Genomic DNA, 14,639 nt, shown 5'->3' with positions numbered 1-14,639 from the left:
GTAATATTCCATTGTGCATATATGCCACATTTTTTAATCCATTCATCTATTGAAGAGCACCTAGGTTGGTTCCACAGTTTAGCTATTGTGAATTGTGCTGCTATAAACATTGAGATGGCTGTGTCCCTGTAGGAAGTCCTTTGGGTATAGACGGAGGAGAGGGATAGCTGGGTCAAATGGTGGTTCCATTCCCTATTTTCAAAGAAATCTCCATACTGCTTTCCATATTGATTGCATTAATTTGCAGTCCCGCCAGCAGTGTATGAGAGTGCCTTTTCCCCCACATCCTCGCCAACAATTACTGTTGTTTGTTTTCTTAATAGCTGCCATTCTGACTGGAGTGAGATGAAATCTTAGAGTGGTTTTTATTTGCATTTCTCTAATGGCTAGTGATGATGAACATTTTTTCATATATTTATTGATTGATTGTACATCATCTTCTGAGAAGTGTCTCTTCAGGTCCTTGGCCGATTTATTGATTGGGTTATTTGTTTTTGGTGTTTAGCTTTTTGAGTTCTTTATATACTCTAGAGATTAGTGCTCTATCTGATGTGTTAGAGGTAAAAATTTGCTCCCAAGATGTAGGCTCTCTATTCACTTCACAGATTGCTTCTTTTGCATTGGAGAAAAGATAGCCTCTTCAACAAATGGTGCTGGGAAAACTGGAAATCCATATGCAACAAAATGAAATTAAACCCCTATCTCTCATCATGCACAGAATTCAACTCAAAATGGATCAAGGACTTAGGAATAAAACCAGAGACTCTACATCTAATAGAAGAAAAAGTAGACACTAATTTCCATCGTGGGGGATTAGACCCCAATTTCCTCAATAAGACTCCTGTGGTGCAAGAATTAAAATCAAGAATCAATAAATGGGATGAACTCAAACTAAAAAGTTTCTTCTCAGTAAAGTAGTTTGTTCAGATTACAATAATCTTAATGATTTCTTTCTGAAAATCATTAGTGTATGAACATTCATTCTCATAAGTGAGATGTAACCCCATTAGAACGAAAAGAAGCTCTGGGCTGGGGATGTGGCTCAGTGGTTGAGTGCCCCTGAGTTCAATCCCTGGTACCAAAAAATAAAATAAAATAATAAAAAAATGAATGAAAAGAAGTTCTAAGTGGAGGAATAAAAAGGTGTTCAATGACTGTGCTGAACATCCAAATACTGAGAAGCTGAATACTTGATTGATTGACTGAATCTTAGCACTAATGCTCTCTTCCCTCTTCTCTCTCCAGTCTCCTTCCTTCCAATCCTGTAAATGAATCTAGACATTCTAACTTTCTACATTTTGAAAGAGAGGGAGTACTCCAGAAAATAGCTTCATTTATTAATTTAAAAAAAAATGTTTTGCAGTGAGCAGTTTGCTTTTTGGTTTTAGTACCTTTCTATTTGCTTGCTAACCTGTCATGCACCTTGTGGCATTCAGTATCTGAAAAAAGGTAAATAAGGTGAATCCTAGGTGGGAAACCCTCTATTTAATGATTAAAGAAAGAAATTGTGTAAGACTTTTTTTACTTTTAAAATTTTACCCACATTACTAATAGGAAAGTATTAACCCATAATAATTACCTAGAAATTTTATAATTTAGCATGAAATATAAGAATTCCATAAACAACTATAAAATAAGAATGACGATAGGAGATGAAAAGATTTTATGAGGTTAAGTGAGAAATGAGTTATAGGACGCTTGCCCAAAAGATTTCCCCTCCCATTTGGCTAATTCACCTCGTAGCACCTAGTTTTCTTCAAACTCATCAAGGTCTCTGAGAATTCTATTTCTTCCACTATCTCCCTGCTTTTATCCCTTCTCTCTCTGTACTTTCATTCCAATCCATTTTTAAGCCCATGTGTCATCTATCACTCTTTTATTAATATCAGATACTACTGTTCCATTATTCACCACCCAATATGGCTTCCCACACTGTTCTTCTCTCAAATGTTCAGAGTTCATTCTCACCTCATGACCTTGCATATATTTTTCCCTCTGCCTAGAATACTCTTTCAAGATCTCCAATTCCCTTAATTTCCTCCTACTTCACCTAGCTAGTTCCTCTTCATTCTTCAGATCTTTATCTAAAACTCTTATCAGGGAGGCCTGTAATTATTTCCAGCCTAAGTTATATCCTTCTAAATATCTAGCAACAGTCCCTAAAAACCCATGAATGAAATGAGTTAACAATTCTGCTTTTGTATTGGATTACAACCTCCATTAGAATGGGTACCAATTCTGTCCTAGTCATTGCTGAATCCCCCAACACTAGTTTATCACTTCATATGTTAGGCATTTAATATCTGTTCCATGAATGAAAAATGAACAGAGAGAGACCCATACATTATCTGAGACCATCAAGGAAGTCTTGGTGGAAGAGGAGGCTTGTGATATTTATTTTGAAATATGTAAACAGCAGTGATAGGCAGTGGGAATAGTTGGTGCTAAGGCTTGGAGACAATGGAGCCTGTGGGTGTTCAGGGAGGAGTGTGCAGGTCACTTGGGGTATAGATGACAGGCTATAGAGAAGAGTGAGAAGAGATTAAGCTGAAAAAGACAGCTCAATGTGGTGCCGGGAAAGCCTGTTCTGTATATCCATACTTAATTTCCTAGTTAATAAGGAGAAAATGAAGGACTATGGTTCTTGGGCTAAATGAAAGGGGAAAGTAAATGCATATCGGAAACTTTCTTTTGAACTCACAGTAACACCACAGGCAAGAAATACATTTCTAAAATGGACTGCTAACTTCAGGAAATAAATAGGAGTGAAAAAGCAGGAGTAGGAAGAATTATATGCTTAAGGTAGAATCTATGGAAGAAAAGACAAAATATTTAAAATATTTGCAGGGAAAGAAGGGAAAGAGATAAATTGGCATACTTCCTGAAGTTTCTGTGAGAATAACCAGAATGATAGGGTAATCTGGATTAAGGGATGGTGAGGGGAGAGAAATGATGAGCATATTTTGCAACACTGATGAGTTCGTTTTAAAAAAAATGATCTAAATATTGTATCCTTGGGGTAAACACTACAAATCAGAAGTTGAAGATTAATGCAGAACTTAAGCTCTAGTAAGATTTTATATGTACGTTCCTGATAATTCCTTTAATCTGTTTGCATGATTTTATTTATTTTTTATTGGTTGCTCAAAACATTACAAAGCTCTTGACATATCATATTTTATACATTTGATTCAAGTGGGTTATGAACTCCCATTTTTACCCCGTATACAGATTGCAGAATCACATCGATTACACATCCACGTTTTTACATACTGCCATACTAGTGACTGTTGTATTCTGCTACCTTTCCTATCCTCTACTATCCCCCCTCCCCTCCCCTCTCATCTTCTCTCTCTACTCCATCTACTGTAATTCATTTCTCTCCCTTGTTTTTTTCCCTTTCCCCTCAAATCCTCTTATATGTAATTTTGTATAACGATGAGGGTCTCCTTCCATTTCCATGCAATTTCCCTTCTCTCTTCCTTTCCTTCCCACCTCTCGTCCCTGTTTAATGTTAATCTTTTTCTCATGCTCTTCCTCCCTGCTCTGTTCTTAGTTGCTCTACTTATATCAAAGAAGACATTTGGCATTTGTTTTTTAGGGATTGGCTAGCTTCACTTAGCATAATCTGCTCTAATGCCATCCATTTCCCTGCAAATGCCAAGATTTTGTCATTTTTTAGTGCTGAGTAATACTCCATTGTGTATAAATGCCACATTTTTTTTTATCCATTCATCTATTGAAGGGCATCTAGGTTGGTTCCACAGTCTAGCTATTGTGAATTATGCTGCTATGAACATCGATGTAGCAGTATCCCTATAGTATGCTCTTTTAAGGTCTTCAGGGAATAATCTGAGAAGGGCAATAGCTGGGTCAAATGGTGGTTCCATTCCCAGCTTTCCCAGGAATCTCCATATTGCTTTCCAAATTGGCCACACCAATTTGCAGTCCCACCAGCAATGTACAAGAGTACCCTTTTCCCCACATCCTTGCCAGCACTTGTTGTTGTTTGACTTCATAATGGCTGCCATTCTTACTGGAGTGAGATGGTATGTTAGGGTGGTTTTGATTTGCATCTCTCTGACTGCTAGAGATGGTGAGCATTTTTTCATGTACTTGTTGATTGATTGTATGTCTTCCTCTGAGAAGTGTCTGTTCAGGTCCTTGGCCCATTTGTTGATTGGGTTATTTGTTTTCTTATTGTTTAATTTTTTGAGTTCTTTGTATACTCTGGATATTAGGGCTCTATCTGAAGTGTGAGGAGTAAAGATTTGTTCCCAGGATGTAGGCTCCCTATTTACCTCTCTTATTGTTTCTCTTGCTGAGAAAAAACTTTTTAGTTTGAGTAAGTACCATTTGTTGATTCTAGTTATTAACTCTTGTGCTATGGGTGTCCTATTAAGGAATTTGGAGCCCGACCCCACAATATGTAGATCGGAGCCAACTTTTTCTTCTATCAGATGCAGAGTCTCTGATTTGATATCAAGCTCTTTGATCCATTTTGAGTTAACTTTTGTGCATGGCGAGAGAAAGGGATTCAATTTCATTTTGTTGCATATGAATTTCCAGTTTTCCCAGGACCATTTGTTGAAGATGCTATCCTTCCTCCATTGCATGCTTTTAGCCCCTTTATCAAATATAAGATAGTTGTAATTTTGTGGATTGGTCTCTGAGTCCTCTATTCTGAACCATTGGTCCACCCACCTGTTTTGGTACCAGTACCATGCTGTTTTTGTTACTATTGCTCTGTGGTACAGTTTGAAATCTGGTATCGCTATACCACCTGATTCACACTTCCTGCTTAGAATTGCTTTTGCTATTCTGGGTCTTTTATTTTTCCATATGAATTTCATGATTGCTTTATCTATTTCTACAAGAAATGCTGTTGAGATTTTGATTGGCATTGCATTAAGCCTATAGAGAACTTTGGGTAATATTGCCATTTTGATGATGTTAGTTCTGCCTATTCATGAACAGGGTATATTTTTCCATCTTCTAAGATCTTCTTCTATTTCTCTCTTTTGGGTTCTGTAGTTTTCATTGTATAAATCTTTCACCTCTTTTGTTAGGTTGATTCCCAAGTATTTTATTTTATTATATTTTTTTGAGGATACTGTGAATGGGGTGGTTGTCCTCATTTCCATTTCAGAAGATTTGTCACTGATATACAGGAATGCCTTTGATTTATGCATGTTGATTTTATACCCTGCCACTTTGCTGAATTCATTTATTAGCTCTAGTAGTTTCTTTGTAGACCCTTTTGGGTCTGTTAGGTATAGAATCATATCATCTTCAAATAGTGATAATTTAAATTCTTCTTTTCCTATCTTAATACCTTTAATTTCTTTTGTCTGTCTAATTACTCTGGCCAGTATTTGGAGAACTATATTGAATAGAAGTGGTGATAGAGGGCATCCCTGTCTTGTTCCAGATTTTAGAGGGAATGCCTTCAGTTTTTCTCCATTTATGATGATGCTAGACTGAGGCTTAGCATAGATAGCTTTTACAATGTTGAGGTACGTTCCTGTTATCCCTAGTTTTTCTAGTGTTTTGAACATAAAGGGATGCTGTACTTTGTTGAATGCTTTTTCTGCATCCATCAAGATGATCATATGGTTCTTATCTTTAAGTCTATTGATGTGGTGAATAACGTTTATTGATTTCCGTATATTGAACCAGCCTTGCATCCCAGGGATGATTTCTACTTGATCATGGTGCACGATCTTTTTGATATGTTTTTGTATCCAATTTGCCAGAATTTTATTGAGGATTTTTGCATCTAAATTCATTGGGGATATTGGTCTGTAGTTTTCTTTCTTTGAGGTGTCTTTATCTGGTTTGGGAATCAGGGTGATATTGGCCTCATAGAATGAATTTGGAAGTTCTCCCTCTTTTTCTATCTCCTGAAATAGATTGTAGAGTAATTAGTATTTGTTCTTCTTTAAAGTTCTTGTAAAACTCTTGTTTGCATGATTTTATACCAAAAAGTTATTTTTCTAAGAAAGTGCTTTAACCATAAGAATAACACAGTGTACCTTCTTGGAGAAAAAACTGTACAGAAAATTTGAGACAACAAGCACCAACTAACTTAACTTCCTCTTTAAACTTAAAAATATTTTCATGTTAAAACAAACAGAAATGTATCATGAAAGATAATGCAAGATTAACCCAGATTTTTAGATAACATGCTCAAAGAAAAGGCATGCTTAGTTTGGGGTCTGCCTTCCTTACCCCAACTTTCCAGCCATCGATTTATTTACTCTGCTAAGTGAGTTCCCTAAATATCCTGTCCATGTCCATACAACTAGTGAGTGGTAGAGCAAGAATTTTAAACTAGATCTTTCTAGACCCTGCACTCTGAACCATTACAAGGTATACATATTCAATAATTCAATGGTCTTTGAATTTCAGCTAACATTATATTTAGCATCAGTCACTGGTAAATGATAGCATAAGACCTTGATGTTTTTCGATAATGAACTAGTACTGGTTCCCAAAATGCAATCAGAGAAAGTGATTTTTCATAGTGCTTTAGAGAGGAGAAGATGGAATCATCATATAAGAGAAAAAAATATTAGTGTGGTGTTTGCGGCCTACTAATTAGAAGGCCATGTTAAACATGCTTAAAAGACTCAATCCATCCTTCACAGGATTTAAAACACAGTAGAGACATTATTTTCTTGTTCAAACCTCAAAAGAGCAGTTTAGAAAGTCCTTCACAATCTGATTCTAAATTTTCAGCAACTTAATTCCCATACAAAAGTTTTCCTGAATAAGTAAGCCAAGACTTCAGGATATAAGGAGAGTAACTAAGAACAGAGTAGGGACAAAGGGCATGAGAAGAAGATTAACATTAAACAGGGATGAGAGGTGGGAGGGAAAGGGAGAGAGAAGGGAAATTGCATGGAAATGGAAGGAGACCCTCTGGGTTATACAAAATTACATACAAGAGGAAATGAGGGAAAAGGGAAAAATAATACAAGGGGGAGAAATGAATTACAATAGAGGGGGTAGAGAGAGAAGAGGGGAGGGGAGGGGAGGGGAGGGGAGGGGGGATAGTAGAGGATAGGAAAGGCAGCAGAATACAACAGACACTAGTATGGCAATATGTAAATCAATGGAAGTGTAACTGATGTGATTCTGCAATCTGTATACGGGGTAAAAATGGGAGTTCATAACCCACTTAAATCAAAGTGTGAAATATGATATATCAAGAACTATGTAATGTTTTGAGCAACCAACAATAAAAATTAAAAAAAAAATAAAGAAATAAAGAATAAAAAAAAAAAAGACTTCAGGATAAGTGAGGGTTGGTCAGATTGAAAGAGGGAAACGGCTAGGAGGGAGAGCACACCAGGAAGGAACACGCAGAAACAACCTCACAAAGGAAGGACAGCCTCCTCAGGATCCTTCAGAGCAATTCCCTTTAAGGACAAGCGAGGTCAAGGAAGAATGACTGCTCAGAGCCAATCTGTGCTTAAGTTCACTCTTGGAAATTGTATTAGCATTCATTCTAGCACCATTACTTATGCCCTTTACTGACTTCCAAAGCTAAATGTGGAAAGAGATTAATGCATTTAGCTAACAAAATAATAACTTTTGAATTCTCATCGTATTTTAAAATATGATAATGAATAACACAAAGACTTTCCTTTTAAAGCTTTGAAGTAGGCGTTAGTATTTTTAAACATTAGTAACCATAAGAAGCAAATTATTTGAAGCCCTCCATTTAAAAAATGCTGTTCCATGCATAAAATGGGATAGTACTATATTATCGAGCCATTTTTTAATCTTTTAGAAAATGTGCTTATTTAAATATGAAAATATGACTAATGAATATAGAATTATATAATCGCCAAAAAAGGTTCTAGAGTTTGTATAATGGTCTCTTGGCTTTTCCTCTGCTGATATTGGCGCCAAAGAAATTAGGTTGTAACTAGTGTTTCTCTTTGTGGCTGGAGAGACATTTCCAAGTACAGAATGAATGGAGTTCATTCAGAGGCCTTGCAAATGGGCTGTGGCCCCTTTTTATGCATAATGGGCCCATCAAAGATATTCAGGACAAAACCAACTTTTAGTTTTTAACTAGTTGACAAGGCCATCACATTTTAAAAGGAACTCCTTTAAAATGCTGGGTTTACTTAGATTTATCTGTTCTTTCATCACAGTTTCTATACAAGAATATTAAGGATACCAGACAGTCTCCCACTCAGGGAAGGCAGCTAGATTTTTTTATTATTATTAATAACAGAGTAAAGTATATGTTGCTTAAAACCTAAATTGCAGAGGACATAGAAATATCCAATAGACTAAATAACACAATGACATGAAATAATAACACTTGAGGAAAAAAAGACACTAAAAGGGAGAGCAAGTCCCTGTGAGAGGCAGAAAGGTTAAAAAGTCACACTTATTTCAATAAACCTAATTTTTTTTGTTGTTACAGTGGTACCTGAATACATCAGGACTTAATATACTTTTTTAAACTGGATTTTTTTCGATGGCAAAACATCACAACTGTTGGGAGAAAAGAGGTTGTAACCCATTTCCTCCACGCCCTCTTGATACTTGACATTGATAATTCCTGTGGTCTTTGGCTTATGCAGTATCCTGTCTCCTTATGACTGGACTTAAGATTGAATAACTGTCATCAACAATACATCATCAAATTGAAGGTTTTATTTTTTTGTTAGATGTAATCATTTTGTCAACTTACTCCTTTTTTTTTTTTAACCTCCTGAAGGAGTCAAGTTCACAGCTGATAAAGCAACAAAAAAGTAAGCTGAAATCTAATGCTAGGGCTTCAGTACAAGAAAGTCCAAAGATTTTAATGTGAAAGGAAAGGGATTTCAAGTTATTTGACCCTCAGGTTCAATACGCAAAAGTTAGTTCACTAGTATCTTTTTTTTCTCTCTAACTTAGCGGGAGAATTAATATATTCCTCAACTGACCCAGGGTTTATCTCTCCTCCAAGTCATTTGCAGGTTGAATTACAAAAGAGACACAGTAACCCAGTGAAAAGAGAGTAATGAGGTAGAAAGGAGACAGGTTCTTGGCATGTGCTCACACTCCAGCCTGTATCTCTGCACACACACTCAGGCCAAACCTAATACAGCATCCAGTGGTGACTGGGGAACCTGTGTCCTCCCACTTCTTTTGCCAGAAGGAGATCATTAATGCTCCTTCACACTGTGTATTTTTGAGGCATTTGATAGAAGCTTCTTCTAATAGAGATATTAAGGTTCAAAATTCTAAATTTTTTTTTAAAAAATTTAAGCTGTAGATGGACACAATACCTTTGTTTTATTTATTTATTTTTATGCAGTGCTAAGGATCACATCCAGTGCCTCACACAGGCTAGGCCAGTACTCTCCCACTGAACTATAACCCCAGTTGGAGTGGGAGGTGAGTGAAAGTCGGGGGGCGGGGGGGAATGCTGAGGAGTGATATTAGCCAAATTATATTGTTACATTGTGTGCATGTATAAATATGTAACAACAAATCCCATCATTATGTACAACTATAATGCACCAATTTTTGAAAGGTATAATGGAGCTGAAAAATTCCTGTCGATCACCTGGTGTCATCATAGCCATTGAAACTTCACATCGAAATGTGTGTAGTATTTGTAGTGATGCTTTAAACCAGCCAACAGTGGTGCCAGTCATGGAAAAGAATAGTACATACTTCATAATAGTAATAAATTACCATGTTACTGGGTTATGTATCACTATATTTTTATTCATTATTTTAGAATATATTCTACTTATTAAAAAAAAAAGTCTTGTGACTTTGGCAGTAGCCTCCTACATCCCAGGTTGACTGTCTCTTAATGGTATCAAGAGGCCAGGTTGAATGATTGATCTCTATCATCTAGGCGTATGTAAATACATTCTATGATGCTCACACAATAAAATCACCTAACATTGCATCTCTCAGGATGTGATCCCATTGTTAGGTCATGCAAGACTGTTAATCACAAGAAATGAAGTCACTTTGTTCATCTCTCAAGGGTTGCATGGCCACCATCTCATCTTTGCTTCTCTCTGTCAGCTGTTTCCTCTGCTTCTCACTGTGGGCCCCGGCCTTACATTACATTACATTATGGGACATTTAAGCAAAAAGTCAATTACCCTGTTTGTTTGTCATCTCTGAATTCACATTCTCAAGAGAAAATTTTGGTGGCTTAATTTGCCCTCAGATTACCCGTAAAACATGTTGTAATTTGTCCACCATCTCTTTTTCCAAATCCTCATGATTTCAATTTCTGATTTAAAAAACAAAACTGTTTTCCAATCCTAGAGTTGGAATTCTCAATCAACTTGGCTTAAATAGATTCTAAGGAATTTGAATCTTGAGTGGAATGCCTGGGAGTACCCTAAGTCAAAGGATGCTTGAGATCTCCATGCTCAAGTCCTCGGAATTGTCCTGGTTCCTAACCTCCCTATACATGCCTGCCCAGTGATCTTTCGATTCTGCAAGCTGCTCTAGTTATTTTCTTCTATAAAGATACATAGGCATTCACCTTTTTCTTGCAACCAAATATCCTAAGTGGCTAGATTTCCTTTTGGAACTTTAATCAGCTATGGACAACTAGAGATCTGGGCAAATCAAATAAATCTACAGGAGATGCCAAATATAGTTAGTAATCTAATGTAATCTATAACAGGGTAGAATAGTGGTTATAAGAGTGGGACTTGTGTCTATATCTCTATATTTTTATCAGGATATAACAAACCTCATTTAATTTATATTATTCACTTTAAGTCAATAGGCATTACAATTAGACCTTTTCTTAGTATTTGGTGAATATTTAAATGTGTAAACCAGCTAAAACTTTACTCTCAAGAATTACCCAGTCTGAGTAAAGAGTACATGTACACACATAATTGAAATATAGAGTAGGTATGCTGACTGTTATGACAAGATGAAATAAGAATACAAAGAAAAGAGCAATTAATTGGGGTTATAGCATTAGTCAAACAAGTCTGTCTGTAGAGAGACTCAAATATTGTGTTGTTAGCCACAAATACAAAGAAGAGAAGGATCCATTTTCAGGAACTACAGCACTTTGAGGTCTTGAGTAACCTATGAATTGCAAAAAGACTCCCCAGTCTTATACGAACTTGAGAGATACTGCTTTCTCACTTTTAACCTCACTAAAGTATAGGTCTAACAGCAGAAGTCCTCTCTCACCAGCAAGTGACTCTTTGCTCTCTAACCCAAGTCCTGGGAAAATAGAAAATACCTTCTCATCAGTGCCTCAATTCCTCACTAAGCCTATTCTCCATTCCTGAATTACATCAACAGGAAGGAAATCTGTGTAAATGACCTCTATACCTTTGACATAAAAGAAAGTGTCATTTTTCTCAGATATGGAATCTGATGACTCAGCACAAATTCTAGCCTTGACAGTGTATCCACCAATCATACTGAGTATCCACTGAATGAGCAATGACCCATAGATTCCAGTGTAATCCCGTCTCCTCACCTCCTGCACTGACCCTGTAAGATTGCGATTCTATACAGGATGTAGGCTCTTTAGCCTGAGCACTGGTTATTTTTGACAGTCCTCCCTCTGGTTATGATAATAGAACCAAGTTCAATAAGCAATTCTTTCAGAGTTTGACAATAGCCTTCTTACTCTGGATAAGATATTTCAAAGTTTTTTTCTAAAAAGTGCCCAATAGTAAATATTCTAGGTTTTAAGGACCAATGGGTCTCTGTCAAAGTATTCTGTCTGGCATTGTATACAGTAAAGCTGTCACAGACAACACTTAAGCAAATGTGTGCCCAAGAGACCAAGAGGCAGTACAGGACAGTGATTAAGAGGACTAGAGAGGAGTCCAAGACCCATCTCTGGCACTTTTGGCTATACAACTTTGAGAGAGCTATTGAACTACTCCTTGCTTCATTCTCCTCGTCTGTAAAACAGAAACGACAATAGTACTGTTATCATTATTTCCCTATTCTCCCCTAAGTGTGTCAATTAAATGAATACTTACTTATTATCCAGTTTTTAAGTCTGAATCCTTATGGATGAGATTCTCACAGAATATGATTAGTTTATTTCTTTCTTTCATGCTTTTTCTCATGTTCATGCAACTATGCCACATAAAATAGCTTCAAAAATAAGCCCAGTATTGTGATATGTTAAATGATATTTTATAAGGGAGCAATCAGTGATCATCACGATATAAAATGAACAAGGAAATACATCAAGACGGCTTTCATTATAAAAATGTTATTTCAAAAATATTACCTCTCCAGTTTTTCTATTAAATTTGATTTAGCCATATGGCTTACCTAAGTTATGATAACAAAACAAAGCAAACTATCTTGATCCATTTAAAGTATAGTTATTTCAGAATTGTGATATGATTACCATTTAAACAATGTTACATTGTATATTTAAACAATGTTACATTGTATATACACATATCTGCCTATCTAGTTTAAAGGTAGAGAATATATTGAGATGATAGGAAATCTCTTAAGTAAGTTTGGATGTCCATTTACCCTTATCACCATAATTGATTATAATAGTTTATGAGAATCCATTTCTCACAATAGAAACTCTCCTACTGTTTCTGGAATGCAAAGATATCTAAATTGTCATCTTAGAGCAGCAGACACATAGATAACAACACACATTTCTTTAGGGATTTATATCATGCTGAGTGTTTTGCCCAAGGGAGTTGTGTGCTATAATGATTGGGAACAAGAATGCTGAGAGCCTGGATTCAGACTCAGGTTCTGGAACTCAAATGCATTGACTCTTTTTTTTTTTTTTTTTTAATGTCAGGGATTGAACCCAGGGGCACTTGACCATTGATCCCCATCCCAGCCCTTTTTATTTTTTTATTTTGAGACAGGGTTTCACTAAGTTGCTTAGGGCCTTGCTAAATTGCTGAGGGTGGCCTTGAACTCTGATTCTCCTGTCTCAGCCTCCCCAGCCACTGGGATTACAGGCATGTACCACCATGCCTGACTCAACTATGTGACTCTTGATAAAGTTCTTACACTAAATTTATTATGTATTTAAGTGAATTATGTATGCAAACTCCTGGAATTTGGTAGGCACTCAGTAACAGTAGCTAAAAATAAAATAAAATAATATGTGCGTGTGTGTGCGTGTGCATGCATGTGTATAAAATAATGCTAAAGTTTAAAAATTAAAATCCTCATAGAAAAGACTTCAGTGGGAAAGGAAACATATACAAAGGACTAGATAGACACCAGGAAAATACTACACTTCTGGAAATTAATTATTTTATTAATGCTTAACTAAGCTGCCCCAATACATTTTCAGTTCAAATGTGATATTAAATGCTACTTTGTATGATGCTCTACATTTGATTTTAAGTAAATAATCATGCTTACTAATGGAATTTGAGATTGTTACTTATTTAAAAAAATGTTTTTAAATAGTTGATAGTACTAAGTTATTTCAAAAATATTACCTCTCCAATTTTTCTGTTAAATTTGATTTAGTCAAAATCAAATTGGCTTACTAAGTACTAAGTTGAAGAATTAGCTTTTGTTACACAATTACAAGATCTGTTCATCACAAAATTATTGTTAAAACTGAATGTGTTTGTACAAATGTTCAAAGTGTGGACAGCTGTCCAAACGATAAGAACTTTATGTATCAGAACAGGTGTTGTTATTATCCCCTAAATCCGTAACACACTTGTTGGTTTATAAAAGATTTGGTGGGAAAAAAAAGGGCTTGAAGACAAAAATGAATAAGTAAATATTCCAATAGTAAAACAGAGCAACAAATTTCAACTCCTTCTTTGCGCAAGAATCAACGCTTGAAGCCAGGCATGGTGGTACACATCTCTAATCTCAGAGGCTCCCTAGGTTGAGACAGCAGGTTCACAAGTTCAAGGTCAGCATCAGCAACTAAGTAAGGGCCTAAACAACTTAGTGAGAATCTGAGTAAAAATAACTAAATAAAAATTTAAAAACCAGCTGAGGATGTGGCTCAGTAGTTAAGTCTCTCTGTGTTCAATCCTCAGTATTCACCCCCTCCCCTACAAAAAAGAACCAAGTCTTCAATGAGAAGTTAGAAGAAAATGATAGGGTATTTGCACTGCTTAGAGGTATTTTGGTACACCTAATAATACCCAATTTTGGATATTCATTACAATTAACCTAGGATGCTCAAGGCACTGTTTCAAAGAATTTTCTAGTTGTAAATCACATTGACTTACAAATTTTTAGACTATAGGTTACTTCAGGGCAAGGATCACCTTGCTCATCATGGTTCTGCTTATACCATGAAACAAACTAGGCACTGAATAAATGAAAGATCATAGCACACTGAAGACCTACATCTACCAGAAGAAAGACTATACCTCAATCACAGGCATGGTCCTATCTACCTAAAACCAATGGCCAGATCAAAAGCAGTGTTCTGACCTGGAGACAACTTTACTCCCATGGGATCTGTAGAAATATCTGGGGTCATATTTAGTTGTCACAACTGTGGAGATGCTGTCACAGATTGGGTAGAGAACAAGAATAATCTATAATACACAGGATAGCCCTCCCACTACAGTTGCCCATCTCCAAATGACAATAGAGCTCGGGTTGAGATCCCTAATGAAATAGTTAATGGAATATTCATGATG

Source organism: Ictidomys tridecemlineatus, chromosome 11, assembly GCF_052094955.1.
Source record: "Ictidomys tridecemlineatus isolate mIctTri1 chromosome 11, mIctTri1.hap1, whole genome shotgun sequence".
Classification (NCBI taxonomy): Eukaryota; Metazoa; Chordata; class Mammalia; order Rodentia; family Sciuridae; genus Ictidomys; species Ictidomys tridecemlineatus.
The sequence above is the reverse complement of the archived record's forward strand: the minus strand, read 5'-3'. Positions refer to the sequence as shown.